General features: G+C 42.6%; 1 long non-coding RNA gene across 1 annotated transcript; it reads right to left on the minus strand.

The window, feature by feature from the left end:
• Window positions 1–300: 300 nt before the first annotated feature.
• Window positions 301–4,894, minus strand: LOC142004885 (uncharacterized). Its single transcript, XR_012643036.1, has 3 exons — window positions 4,769–4,894; window positions 3,698–3,866; window positions 301–389 (listed from the first exon to the last, which is right to left on the minus strand). It is a non-coding gene; the product is annotated as an uncharacterized LOC142004885 (long non-coding RNA).
• Window positions 4,895–11,532: the final 6,638 nt, after the last annotated feature.

Here is an 11,532-nt window from a genome sequence, read left to right on the forward strand (position 1 = left end):
CCCAGAACTGCACACAATACTCCAACTGAGGCCTAATCTGCACTGAGTAGAGCAGAATAATAACTTCTCATGCCTTGCTCACAACACTCCTGTTAATGCATCCCAGAATCATGTTTGCTTTTTTTGCAACAGCATCACACTATCGAGTCATTTTTAGCTTGTGGTCCACTATGACCCTTAAGTCCCTTTCCACAGTACTCCTTCTTAGACAGCGGTTCCCATTCTATATGTAAAAAGCTGATTGTTCCTTCCTAAGTGGAGGACTTTGCATTTGTCCTTATTAAACTTCATCCTGCTTACCTCAGACCATTTCTCCAGTTTGTCCAAATCATTTTGAATTCTGACCCTATCCTCCAGAGCAGTTAAAACCTCTCCCAGCTTGGTATCATCTGCAAACATACAAAGCATACTCTTTATGCTAATATCTAGGTTGATCTATAGCTGCCCACTTGCTCTGTACTGTCCACCTCAGGCCATGTTTGGATAAAATAACTATCTTGGGCTTTCTACCTGCGTAAAATAAAAAAAAGGGCTCAAGCCTTTCCATTAACTTCAATGGGTTGTATGTGTTTCATTTGAAAATGTACAGTTATGAAATGCAGTCCCTCTGATGGTGGGTCAAAGGGGACAGTTGCCCCCAGACCCAGTGCTTCAAAGGTGCATGGAGCTGCCACCACCACTGCTACTTTGGCAGTGATGGCTGAAGCTCTGGGCCCCTTTGAATTGCAACAGGACCACTGCTCCAGCTGTGTGCAGCTGTGGGGGAAATGGTGCAAGCACTGTGTCTGGGCAGCTTTGAAGGCCAAATATCTTAGGCCCCACCCCTTCCATGCTTGGCCCCGCTTCTTCTGAGGTGTAATATCAGGCCTCCCTCCCACTTTGTCCTGGGGCTCCCAGTGGCTGTTGGCGCTGCTGATGAAACGCACTGCACTTATTCGCAGGATAATTCAATAGAGTGCATGGAGGACTATTCAGATATACAAGGGCTGCAGCAGCAGGTCCATTATCTTAGAAGCATATACGATGAAATAGAAGAAATAGAATGCAACAGTGCTGCTGCTTTTGGTGTGGTGAGTCTCATTTCCTAGTAAAATCCCCTCACATTTTTGATATTCTCTCAAACTAAAAGTGAGACACACATGGGCTCAATTTTACTTGAATATTTGTCCTGGAACTAAATTTCTTGTTCAGTCCTTTCCTGTTACAGGCAGAATAATTTATGTTTGTACACTAATAGCTACCATGTCTCTGTTGCCAGATATAATGTTTCCCTCAGTTGTCAGCTTTCCCCATAGCACAGGTATAATATATATATATATATATATATATATATATATATATATATATATATATGTCCCATAACTTTGTTCTGTTAAGGTTGCAAACCAAACAGACGTATTGTGAAACAATGGTGCAATACATCATTTTATTACATACATCCCTTGAATGCATGGAGCTCCTTATCACAAAGTCAATAAAGAATTGGGCCAAATAGGTTGAGTGTGAAGTGAGAGCTCTCTGATTGGTCGCAGTTCTCCCTCTCCTTGTCTCACCAACACCCTGCCTACGCAATGTTCAAATATGTAGTGCTCCTGTCTGCTGCCTCTGTTGAATGTCTCTTTTAGTAGGTCAGGCTGGGATTTTCAAAGGAGCCGAAAGGGACTAGATGCTCAAAAGCTATTGAAATTCAATGGGAGTTGGGTACCAAAACTCTTAGACTCCCCCACCCAAAATCCCAGATTAAGGTTTCATTTTCCAGTGTGCTGCAAAATACACATGCCCAAAGAACCACAGCACACAGCACCTGTAGAGAGGCCTCTTATAGGACAGGGTTCTTTTAGGGTCTGAGCACTATTTCAGCTCATCTAAATATATTCACTATTATGTAAGTGTGTCCTGTTTGCTGTGTTCTGTTGTGATTCTTTCCCATGGTCTTCCTGGTAATGGAGTTGTGAAAAATATCTCCTTTTCCTGATTCACTTTCCTGCTTCTGCACACGTCTGTTTCCAATCAGCACTTCAGGTAAACCACTGTCCTAGAATTTAAATTTTCACATGGCCGTTAGTCAGGTCCCAGCAACCCCTGTACAGACCTCTCATTTCTTAGGTGCCCACTGAGATACCATAAAGCAGAAGGAAAGCACAAAGTTTCTCCCAGGATGAATACACATTGTTAGCAGTTGGAAGAAATCTCATTTAATTTGTGAATGAAGTTGAATTGCCCCAGGGGCAACAGAATAGTCAGGGAATGCCACGATGTCATCTGGAGTTATTTTTAAAAATAGAACCACACTTTTCAGGAAGGAGGGAGCCATGCTAGGCTATAGACTACCAAACGAAAAAGCAGTCAAGTAGCACTTTAAAGACTAACAAAATAACGTATTAGGTGGTGAGCTTTCGTGGCACAGACCCACTTCTTCAGACCATAGCCATACCAGAACAGACTCAATATTTAAGGCAAGATTACTGCTTTTGGTTCTCTGTGCCTTAACTGTTGAGTCTGTTCTGGTCTGGCTATGGTCTGAAGAAGTGGGTCTCCCCCCACGAAAGCTCACCTAATAAATTATTTTGTTAGTCTTTAAAGTGCTACTTGACTGCTTTTTTGTTTTGATACTTTTCAGGGAGGATTTTCAAAAAAGGCAGCTGTCCAGTTACGTGCACAAAATGTGCATGCATCCTGGTGCATATTTCATGCAGTGTTCAACCGAAACGGTATTTATGTCAGCAAATGATTGGGTACACTTAGCTCAGACCAAGATTTTGGGACAACTTTTATGGGTTTCACTAGCTCACTCTGTGTAGGTGCACAAGCACATCTCATGCTGCCTTTTGGAATGGAGCTTTAACTGGGTTCCTTGAAACAGCACCAACTTTCTCTCAGGGCTGGATCCACAAGGGTACTGAGATGCCTAACCCACAGATTTTGACACCTATCTCCCACTTCAGCCTCAGTGCCATCCACAAAGGTGGAGAAGTAGTCAGAGGAATGTGTAGCTCACCTGTTGGACTTGATCCAGTAGATATGCTCAAAGACAACTTAACTCCAAAAGCAGCTGGTAGGGTAGAGTGCAGGACATGATGAATTTTGTGCCTGATTCTCCCCAGTCATTGTATAGGGAGCCTAGATCTCTCTCTTAGGGTTTTAAATCCCATTATTGTTCCCATGATTTTTTTCCCTAGGCTTGTTGCAGCACCATGCCAATGTCCCTTTGTAAATCCAGGCCTCGCTCCACTTCGAGCAAGTCAATGACTTGCCCTTTTTGTCCATAGCATACATTTTCTGCTTACAACTGAATCTTATTCCTCAGCAGGGTTGCTTTGATGAACCTGTTGAAACACTGGTAGTCTGCCAAGCCAGCTTGCTAACACAGAAACAAGTTGGGGCATTGAACAGAGATTTTTCTGAAACAAATTTGTGTTCTTTGGAAAGAAAATAATTTCTGACTCCATATCATGCAGAGAGACAGAACACATTAGGTATATGCTTGCAGAATTAGATTTTTATGTTTTGACAGTTTTAGTGGACAATAGCACAATTTATTTAGTATAGGAGTCAGCTACCTTTCTGAGGCAGAGCACCGAAATTTGACCTTTTGACCTTTATGTACAGTCCAAGTGCCGGTGATACTTTTTAAAGTCACTAATAGTCCTACTTACAACAGCTTTATTCATAAATAAGTTAAGATGCAGAGCTTTACCATTCAGATGGTGGTTAGTCCCATTAGCTGGTCTTTTGTTAATCCACAGCTTCCTAAGGGAGGGTGGGTGAGATTCCATGTCGTGTGCGCATAAAAATCAGCTTGTGTGGCACTCTTGCTGACCCCGATTTAGAAGCATTTATTTTCGTCTTCATTTAAATCTTCGTAGCTGTGGGAAAGTTATAGGAGGTTAGAAGATTATTATTTAATGGCAATGGATGTGGAGATTGAAACAGTGAAAGCTTTATAACTAATAAGACACAAATGGTCAACTCTACAGGTTAAAATATACAAAGTTAGTATCTCTAAGAGGAACATGTTCTCAAGAAGCACATTTCCTACTTTACCTCAATGTAAATTTTTATTGATGGAAATATTTTTTCATCAGTTTGTGGGTGGTCATATCAGCATCTACTGATTAAAAAAAAACTAATCCTTCCAAGCCTAATTACATGGGTTCAATGATGGGGTTTTATTTAAATGCACACACAAAAGGGATTTTGAATCCAAATCTTTTTGACATTCCCATCTTTCAGCCCATCAGTCTCCTATTTGCACGCTATTGTCTCCTATTTGCATGCTGTTGTCTCCATCCTCCAAGATGCAAGCCTTTTAAAGAGGAAGAATAGTCTAACTTGGTCCTAGCCTGGGACTCATGACAACTGGTGTCAAATCCCTGTTTTGCCTCTGACTTCCAGTGTGTGTAACCTTGAGCAAGTCATTTTTGTCTCTGCACGTCATCTGTGAAATGGGGATAATCCCTAACCCTAACAGAGGTATTGTGAAAAAGACTACATTACAGATTGTGCGGCATTCAGCTACTATAGCAAAGGTGGTAACATATGCAATATATATTAGAAAGAATCCCACTATTTCACAGATATATATGAGTAACATGGGTAGATTAAAGCAGTGGAACTGCTCTGACAGTGTTAATTTTTGACAGGCGATTTACACTGACACACTTATTATTACCAATAACATCAAGGGCTGACTTGTAGATGAGCTGCCACGAGTGCTCGACACAAATACTTGGGCAGAGAGGACTGAGGGCAACACAAATAAACTCACGTGCTTGCACAGTCTGTTGATAGATGATACTTAATCTGGTTCTGTTTCAAAGGAATTAAATTAGTTCCGCTTCTGCCCAGTTCCATTTTTATATTTCTTTTGGTCCTTTTCCTAGTTGCCTTTTGGCCTTGTGCCTACTCCCAGTAGATTTACATCACCAGTTCAGCCTGTTGGTTTTAATCACATACAATGTTAAGCCTCTTTCACTGCCTGGGTTATGATTAAATATGCAAAAAAAAAAAAAAGCCCCAAATTAATGCAATCAGCTTTCTGATTACCTCCTTCCTCCCTTCCTGTGCCCTCTTCATGGGTCCAAGCATGGCCACCCCTATCCTCACTTCAGGCAGACAGTCTCCCTTAACACATTTGCTCCTAGGGCCATGTCTACACTAGCCAAAAGCTTTGAAATGGTCATGCAAATGGCCATTTCAAAGTTGACTAATGAAGTGCTGAAATACATATTCAGCGCCTCCTTAGCATGCGGGCGGCCGCGGCACTTCGAAATTGACGCGGCTCGCTGCCACGCGGCTCGTCCAGAAGGGGCTCCTTTTTGAAAGGACCCCGCCTACTTCGAAGTCCCCTTATTCCTGTCTGCTCATAGGACTAAGGGGACTTCGAAGTAGGCAGGGTCCTTTCAAAAAGGAGCCCCATCTGGACGAGCCACGCAGTGGCGAGCTGCGTCAATTTCGAAGTGCAGTGGCCACCCTCATGCTAATGAGGTGCTGAACATGTATTTCAGCGCTTCATTAGTAAACTTCGAAAAGGCCATTTGCATGGCCATTTCGAAGTTTTTGGCAAGTGTAGACATAGCCTAGGTGAGTGTCAGGGTTTCTGAGGCACTAAAGCATCTTCTTTGCCTTAGAAATAGGGTCTTCAATGAGACACTTGTAGGGGGTGAGGAACTTTCTCCCTTTGTGGCAGGCAGTAGAGTATGTTCAGACTCCTCTCCCTGACCTCTAGCTTCACTCCAGTGGAACTTTTTTTCTTGATTAGGCTCCCCTGCCTCTTGTTGCTGTCCTTTGCATTCAGCACCCTCAAAGGGAAATCTAGGGCCTTTACTAGACATGCCCTGGGAAAATTGAGGATTCTGGCTCCATGTAGAAGGTGATAAAAGGAAGTTTAGGACTCATGTCACCATAGTTTCTGTGCAGTCAGTAATGGGAGCGTAGTGGATGAAGACGGGGAGAAAGGGTCGCCAGTTGCTACCTTCTTCTCCCTTGCTACACTGTATGCTCTTCAGGGCAGAAATTGTTCTTTATTCTGTGTACCAATAGGCTGCGTCTACACTAAAACCCACCAGCTGTCTACACACAAAATGCACTCTTTTGGTCTAATATTGAAAGAATGAGGCCCTTTTTCTGGTGGCCCTCTTCCTCTCCCAGATGAGGAAGAGCTCTTTTTTCCAAGATTCTTTCAAAAAGGAAAAAAAAGAAAAGAAAAGAAAAAGTGTGTGTAGCTGCTCCACGGGCCCATCTTTCAAACAAGCAGGACTCATGGTGCCAGATTTTTCAACCCCCAGGCCCATTCTTTTGAAAGTCTGGGTGGATGCTCTCTAATTAAAGAGCAGCACAATCTTTTGATCTGCTTTTCATGTGCAGATGTGATCTTTCAAAAGAAGTTTTTTTGAAAGAGCTCTTCCAGAAGAACTTCTTTGAAGGATCTCTGTGGTATAGATGCAGCTATAGTGAGTAAATACTGTACGGTTTAAGGCTTGGCTGACTCTTGTAGGTGCCACTGGAATACACAGAAGAGTGCTGAAGAGGCCTATCTTTTGTAAACTAAGTTCTTTTGTAAACTAAGTTTATCTTTTGTAAGTTTTTTTTTCTGTAAACTGGCCTGAAAGCTCAAGTATTCAAAAGTACTTGAAAGGTGAGTGAAAAGCATCATTATTTTCTTCTCAAAGACCCAATGTGGCTTCCATATACTTGACACTAAAAACATGTTTTTACAAGTGTCGTTGTCTGGCATTTTTTTATTGCATGTAGTGTACCCAGTGTGGCAAAGTGTCTTAGTTAATGGTTTACTTGTACAGTAGCTTTTGTGGGTTCAGTGAAAATAACAAACACATGCTACATAACTTTATCACCACCTATATCTTGAACTTCAGCTTGTTAGGACCAGGTTGTTTTGCAAAGAGAGATTTTGCAAAGATATGTGCAAAGCAGAGGGTATATTTATTCTCTTATGGATAATTTTTCCCAATTACAATGATGTGTGTAACAAAGAAGAGTTAATTCCTGGTTGATAATGTAAGTGTTACATGGTGTATTGGTGGCACAATTCTGTTTCAGATGCTGCAGTGCCTTACTAGCTAATGAGCTACTAAAAAGGTGAGTAAAACGTGGTTTACTCAAAAAAACAAAAAATCACACCAAACCAAACCAGAACAAAAACAAACAAAAAACACAACCAAAAATCCACCCAGCCCCCAAAACTAATCACATACTCTAGTTAACGGTATAAACAATGCCTCAAACTTTTGTGGCTAAACAAGAAATCAGGGTACCATAATCCTAGACTTAGATCATGCTGGTAGTGATGTGTCATGTGAGCTTGGAATGCATTCATCTTTTCTCCCCCCCAGTTTCATCGTGCTATGGAACATTGCTTTGCTGTGCTTGAAGGTCATGGAGTGAGTTCACAGCTGGCACACCAGCATAAGGGCACCCACACGCTAGGCAGGGTGATGGTAGCCTCATGTTACCAGAAGGTGTGCACGTGTGTTTGTTTTGTATGCTGTGTCTGGAATAAACTCGCTTTACTCCCCACCCCTTTTTCTGGCAGTCTACTAAACTCTGCAGCTCCTTGCTGAAGAGGTTCATATTGCCTGAGTCATAACAAAGCTTGTATTATTATGTAAAGCTCTTGTGTTGTCATAAAACCTCCGCCGAAATTATTTCCTGCAGGGTATAGCCCATAGCTACAGTCTGCACTGTGGACAAGTACATCTCCGTCATGCTATGTTTCAATGGAAATCTTCAACAAGGCTATCAGTTCAGAAAAATTCTGGGTGGGAGAGAGCCAGATTGTCACTTTATAAGACATTAAGGCTGTAGCTACACTATCCCATCAGCCAATAGAAATAAGGGGATTTCAAAGTTGCCGGAGTCCTTTTGAAAAGGAACCCCATCTGGATGAGCCGCGCGACGGCGAGCTGTGACAATTTCGAAGTGCCCTGGCCGCTGGCATTCTAACGAGATGCTGAATATGTATTTCAGTGCTTCATTAGTAAACTTTGAAATGGCCATTAGCATGGTCATTTCGAAGTTTTGGGCTAGTGTAGACATAGCCTATATGTGATTGGGTTATATGGAAGTCTGCAGGGAGTAGGGGGTGGGAAAAGTGGGAGATTCAATGGATCCTCTAGACCAGGGGTGCATTAAGTGGGAGACAAGCGCCCTTGGGGAGGCATGAAATTTCATAACGGGGGGGAGGGTGCAGCACAATCATCTGCTGGGTCTCAGGCTCATCCATCTCCTTAAAAATATTGAAGTATTCTACTGTTTTCATGAAAATATATCCACATTTATATACCAATTGATAAAGTTTTTATATTCTATGTACTTATTTCCTTACACATGCTGAATTTCTTTTTAATATGGACATAACTGAAATTTCCATCTGTTTGGATTACATTAGATAGGTTGGGGAGTGGGGGCTGCTATTTGCAGAGATGAAGAGTGGGGCCCAATGCAAAAAGTGTGCTTACCCCTGCTCTAGACCTAAGAAAAGTTGGGTGATGGTTGTGTGGAGAGCAACTGCCCTGTGCTCCTTAGCAAATTATGTCCCTGATCTTCAGCAATGACCTCTTAGTTTAGGTGTCTGATTCTAAGATACTTTTGGCCTTATTTTCAGGCTCCTGAATACCCACAGCTCCACATGCACTCAATGGCAGCTATGGAGGTTCAGCACTTATGAAAATCGGGGCTATTATATTTCAAACTGGGCAGCAAGTCACTGATACAAACCAAATTAAAGGCTGCTTAGGGAAAAGATGGGCCTTCCTGCTTAGTTCAATAGGCCTTCCCATTCCAGTGAAGTGGGTATAAAATAATCACAAACCTTTTTTGGACAAGTAAGATCTAATCCCAATATTCAAATAAAGTGGAAGGGGTTTTATAGTTCAGAAAAGTTTTAGTCATATTGTTGTGGTTTAATAAACCGTGCCGACATTGTAATTTTTCTCTTCGCTTCCTCAGGTTGACCACCATTAGTGCTCCACAAGAAAGCCTTACCTGATGGTATTTCCAGAGCCAGGGAGAGCTGGAAAATGCATGAGATCTAGTGTTCTGGTGAGCTTTCCAGCCAAATTTGCTGCTCTTTGGGTACGTTTTCATTATGCCAAAGATCGATGCTGCCACAGTTATTCCCCAGGAGTTCAGTTTTGTGCATCTGGTAGGCATGTGCTAAATCAAACTCAGAGGGCTCTCCCATCGGTGCTGGATTGGGAAAAAGTCTCTTCTTCCCAAAGACCCAATGTAGCTTCCATATACTTGACACTGCTCCTGCTCCCCATGAGGAATAAGGGATGTCAGTGGGAGCATTTGCTCATGGAGACCCCACAGAAATTCAAATTAAGACACATCGACTCCAGCTATTGTAGCTTTACTTTAGACCAGGCTGTTGTTTATCATCTTCTCCTTTCAGGGACCTAGGTGGGAGGAAGTTCTCGGGGTGGTGCAGGGAGTTGATAGTCATGTGGCTTTCATTTGCAGCCAGAGCTACTTTTACATTAAAAGGGACTCCAAAGGCAGCTGGGCAATAGCAACATTAATATATAAAAGCGAAACTATTGACACACTGAGAATTGCAGTATGACACCTTTGCCAGAGGTGCATAATGAAGACAGGTGGTCCAGAATGCAAATAGAGATCAGGGAAGGGCCTTTTAGCACCTCCAGGCCAACCCTAGGGGAGCAGCCCAGGAGGTTTTTTTTCCTATAGTGCATGCTCTAGCTTTTGTCTCAACTTTTTTTCTATACGTCCAAGTGACGATGTGCCTCACTGTATGCAAAAGGCTGGCATGGGGAGAGGGTGACTGACTAGATTCTGGAAATCTGATTATGAGTTAGGCTGGAGTGAAGCCTACAGAATGAATACTCCCCTCACATTCACCCCATCAAATGGGACAGTGCCAGAAACTCCAGCACAACTGAGGGGAACCCTCACCCTCTTTCCCCCCTCATATTTCTTCAGTAGGTGGATGTGAGCTGACATTTTACCCTTCAGATATTTGCACAAATTGAATCTGTACCAGCATTCACCCTGCCAAAGGGGAGTATTTGCATTTTGTCAGCCAGCTTTTCCATTAAAACACCCTGCACATATTTCCCGTTGCTGCTTGTTAATGAACCAGGAACACCCCCCCGCCCCATGCACCACATTTCCATCCAAATGCCAAATGCAGGATGGGCATGGCAGAGGGGTGCCAGTAAATCTAGTTTATACTGATGAGGCCAAAGCAATCAGAATAACGAAGGAAAGAGCTCCTCTGAAGCTTAGTTTTGCTGTGTGCCCTTCATCACCACAAGATGGTGATCTGAAGCAGCATTACTTTGGGGAAAAGGTGTCCTTTGCTAAGTGTTTAAGGCTATTGTACTAGTGATATACAACAGCAACAAAGGGTCCTGTGGCACCTTATAGACTAACAGAAAAGTTTTGAGCATGAGCTTTCGCGAGCACAGACTCACTTCATCAGATGCTGGTCTTGGAAATCTTGGATTTCCAAGACCAGCATCTGATGAAGTGAGTCTGTGCTCACGAAAGCTCATGCTCAAAACTTTTCTGTTAGTCTATAAGGTGCCACAGGACCTTTTGTTGCTGTTACAGATCCAGACTAACACGGCTACCCCCCGCCCCGATAGTGATATATAGTTAGTCATTGATTGATTTGGGTTTCAATTTCTCTCTCTGTAGAACGCTATGAAAAGTTTGTATGAATTAGGTTAGCATGTTTTTTTTTTCTTTTCTGTGTTGTGTATGCTGGGGGACAAGCTAGCTTGGGGAGGGGTAGCTCAGTGAATGAATGTTGGCCTTGTAAACCCAGGGTTGTGAGCCCAGCCCTTGAGGGGGCCGTTCATGATTCTGGGGCAGGTTAGATTTATTTTTCATTAAAAAAAAAAAAACTGTGAGGAATGGTTATAAGGCCTGCTGTAAATGTGAGGGACTGGATTTGATGACCACTCAAGGTCCCTTCCAGCTCTATGAGATATATATGTGAGGAACCTTCAAATCAAGTAACCTTTGCTTGTTTCTTTTTCCACTTTAGCACAGCTCTAGTTTCTCAATGGTGAAACTGATTTTATGTTTTCTGTGCCTCTAAGCTCTACACAGGAACATTTGTTTCAAATTCTGGGGTCAGCTGATCAGAACCAAGTTTCCAAATCTTCTTTACTTTGCCTTTCACTAACCAGGAAGAGTAAAGTTTATTACTTCCTATTCTCCTATTCTGTGTGGAAAATTTGCTCCCAAACTTTTGACAGCACTTGAAAACAAAATTTAAAACTAGTGTAGTGTTAAAGCAGAGCATTTGAACAAAACCATTTTTGAACTCTTGGCTAGTGTGTTCAACTCTGCTCTGGCACACATGGGCCACACATCTCTCCATTTCACTCCAGACTTCCTGTTACATGTGCTTCTTATTCCCCAGTGATACTCTCCAATTTATCCTCCCCAATCCACTCTCCTAATACAGGAAAGAGATTCCCTCCCACCTCACCTCTGCTCACTCTCCTGCTGTGTGCATTTCCTGTACAAGTCAACTCC

The sequence above is a fragment of the Carettochelys insculpta genome, chromosome 1 (genome assembly GCF_033958435.1).
Source record: "Carettochelys insculpta isolate YL-2023 chromosome 1, ASM3395843v1, whole genome shotgun sequence".
In the NCBI taxonomy this organism is placed as follows: Eukaryota; Metazoa; Chordata; order Testudines; family Carettochelyidae; genus Carettochelys; species Carettochelys insculpta.